A 3,911-nucleotide genomic window follows, 5' to 3' on the forward strand; every position below is an offset into this window, starting at 1 on the left:
GTCCTCAACAAGATTGATGAACTTGCGATGTCCTTTCCCTCAACCCATTCTCTTTCTGACTTATTTCACAAGACTTGTCACTGCATTCATCAGATACTTTTGCACATCTTCACAACCAGTCCTCACCTTGTATATTATTTGTTTATTCATTTATTTATCACCGCATTCTACTTTATTACTGCAACTTTTTTTATTACCGCAACTTTACTTATCGCCGCATTTTATTATCGCAATTTATTTTATCATCGCTTTTACTTTTATTATGACATGTTACTGCTTACTACATTTTACTTTTCAAACCAATTCATTATTCTTTATGCTTACCGGTCACATATACCACATCAATATCACACTAATCACATCAATCCCCATGTTAGAAAACTTGTGACACGTGCACTACACGAACACATACTACGGAAGCATCTAAGCATCACTGCATACATCGTTTAGAACGTAGTATCGCATATTATCATTGTCGCAAAGTGCATACGTCAAAGACCTAACAAGTTTTTGACTACACAATCAACGGATTAAATTTTTTCCTTACGTCACCTATAGTCATCGTAGTGAAATGTAAGTCTCTAGTGTTATATAAGGAGACTAATTATTTTGTGGTCCGGTCTTATAGAAATTCTTTGTATAGGATCCCCTGCTCACATGTCTCTACATGAATGATCGAGATCAGATCATTTGTAGCACTTTACAACACTTGCAACACCTACAAAGCGGGTCATATTTGTAGTGTCACTAGGATAAGGTATCCAGCCTTATCCATCTACTACAAACCGTTTAAGTTATTATTTAAACAAGATCCACTTGTATGTCTTTACATACTTTTTTAAATCACATAAAATATCCTAGGATCTTAGTTTATTGGATTGAGTATATGCTTATAAAAGAATACTTATTTTATTAACAAAAATATGTTTATACAACGTTTACAAACTACGAGATTACAAGAAGATTTAGGACATCAATCCCATTATGTTTGTCTATGTTTTCTTGGTTTACTAATTTTACTAATTCTTATGTCGTTAATTAAACAAGATTTTACTAAATGTTCTTCAGGACCAAGAAACATGTTTATAATCCTTGAATGCTTAGAATTGTTTACATACATGATTGTTTTTAACTCGTCACTTACTAGTCATCTCGACTCACTCGTTATTTCCCTTCAAGTAGCAAAAGAGTTCCCAGTGCCTAGTGTACACAAGAATCATCTGACATTGCACCAAATCATCTATTAGCCCCATTCGTAGATTTTTGTACGTATATAGTTTGGTTTGGTCTGGCATGTAAACATATTAGTTAGGAGTCATAGATAGGCTACTTGGTTGTATACATTGGTCTTTCTTGAGAAGAGTATGTATATGTTTGTAAATATTCAATGTATGTAAGGGCCATGTAAAAGTTGTATGAAGTTCTAGTGTGCCTATGAAGCTGTTGATATGGTAGGAATGAGTATATGTATATGTTGGTTTAAGATCAAATTGAGTTATTAGGTTAATTAGGTACAAGTGGACAGTAAATATCACGAGATGGTTGATGTTTACTGTCTTCACACCTCCTTCTAGGTTAAAAGGGCAATCTGGAAATGGGTGTGATATAAAAAGTTTGTTAAGTTCGAATCCTTTGTTTGAAGTCGAAAGGAAAATTTGAATCATAAATTTAATGGGTTTGGTTTTGGGCTTCTGTTGGCAAAAGAAAGATTATTATGATATTAGTTGGAGTTCAATTTGAGGTAAGTAACTATACTACTGGAATACTTATGTGCTGGGAAAAAAAATAAATATTCTTGTTTTTGCCAAATTGTTTTACAAAAACTTTCCTAATATTCACTTTCAAGATTTAATCTATTATGGTATGATTTTATATTGTGGGACCCATTATTCAAGACACATGTTTGTTTAGTTAGTGATAACTATCTTCCTACCCATAGCAATGTACACTCGAGGTTTGGTTCTAGACAGAGATTTGTGTTCCTTCGAGATCATGTCACATCCCTCCCCTAATTAACCCTCTTAACCCAGAGAGAGATGCGAAGATGACAGGAACCAAGTTTTTGATAGCACCTATCGCCCAACTTACTTGCTTATAACTTGATAATTAATACTATTACGATTTAGAAAAATAAATCATACTCATTAACGCATGCATCTTCTTTTATTAACTAATGAAAACATTTAAAGTCTACATATCATGATTTTGGTCTCATGTACGCATTTTACATAACATTAGGACTTGTCAACGCGTGATGACTCAACAACTATGAACATGCACTCTAAAATATGACTCTTCAGCGATATGAAAGACTTCATTTTTAGGAGGCACCTTGAACTCTACCATTACCGGGGGAGGGGACATTTGAAAAGCATGAATTGGGAAGTAAGTGAGTAACAATTTTAACTATAACTTTAAAACGACTTTTACAGAATTTTAAAACATAGAACTTTAAAGACCATTCCATTAAAATTACAAATGCATAAAATCATCACAAATGCCTACCCTATTCTATCACAACAAGATACACCAACATGCGTACACATTCAATTTACGCACGTTCCAGAACATGTGGCCAAGCTTAACTCAAACACGTTTAGTATTCTCAACGGTGGAAAATTATAGAGTTACAATGCATAAAACAATTTTTATCACCTCACTATGCATGGAAAGAAATTTATCATGAAACATACCTCAACGCATCGAAAGGAACTTACAAGAAAATACACCTGGATGCATTGTTCATAATAAAACACATTTCAACACATGGTTCAATCAATATAAACAAATCAAAGTTCAAGAAGAATTCAGAACACCATCATAACTCATATCATGATCATCAAATATGTACCCAACTTGGGGTGGACCAACTCAACACTCTCACTTCTCGCTAGTGCAGACTAACTCAATGCACAAAGCCTAATCTCACCGCATGTTGATCCAGGCTTGGAAAATCTTTCATATACATTATCATCCGTCCACTCACCCAATACTTTCAATATGAGTCATCTTAAAACATTACTTTACAACCTATGCGTTTAGCCCTTGTAAAATATAGATATTATCATTTCAATACATCATGATTTCAATACTTATTAAAATGAAAAATCATTCAACGTATAAAGTTTAAAGCATTATATTTACGAAATCACATAATAAATCAATAAAGCTTTATTTTAGAAAAACAACGGCTCGTCGAATCAATATCATATTTTTACTTTTAAGAAAGGCCACTCACAAATTGAGCTACCAAGGGGCAGCTATTGATGTCCAGGAACTGGCTGGGAGCTATGCTATGAATCCAATTGTCAATTTTTCCTTCTTTTTGAATTCCGGCCAGCAATTCTATTCACTCTAAGAAGAACTTATTTCTTAAATAAATTTTTGTCATAATTTCTCCCAATTGCACAATTCCGATTTATTTTTAAGGTTTTGTTTTATTATCTTCATCATTATCGTCGTCATCGTCATTCTTATTAACTTAATCTATTTCCAGCTCATCCTATTTCCTAGTGATTTAACAAAAGAAAGGAGGTGGACCTTACAGATCATTAAATAGAAGTTTGTGTTCCTTCAAGATAACTATACAAAAGTTTTTGTTCCTTGGGATTCATCCGAGGTTTGTGTTCCTCTAAGTTTACAAGATTGTAGAGTACACCTCACCCACGGTATGATAGGCTCAATTGTTCACTTCGATGACTATCCATGTTCAGATTTAGTACACCAAGTTAGGTCATACTAGTTCTAGAAATTCAGTTACATATGAATGCATAGCCTGACCCTAATAGTGAAGTCAGTTACTAAGTATTTTAAATACTTATTAATTTCAAAAATGCTTTTTAGATAAGAGAAAGAATGTACAAGGTGTTTGACCACGAGATTTGTTGAAGGTGTCATATGACTAGAGAAAA

Source organism: Benincasa hispida, unplaced genomic scaffold (assembly GCF_009727055.1).
Source record: "Benincasa hispida cultivar B227 unplaced genomic scaffold, ASM972705v1 Contig449, whole genome shotgun sequence".
In the NCBI taxonomy this organism is placed as follows: Eukaryota; Viridiplantae; Streptophyta; class Magnoliopsida; order Cucurbitales; family Cucurbitaceae; genus Benincasa; species Benincasa hispida.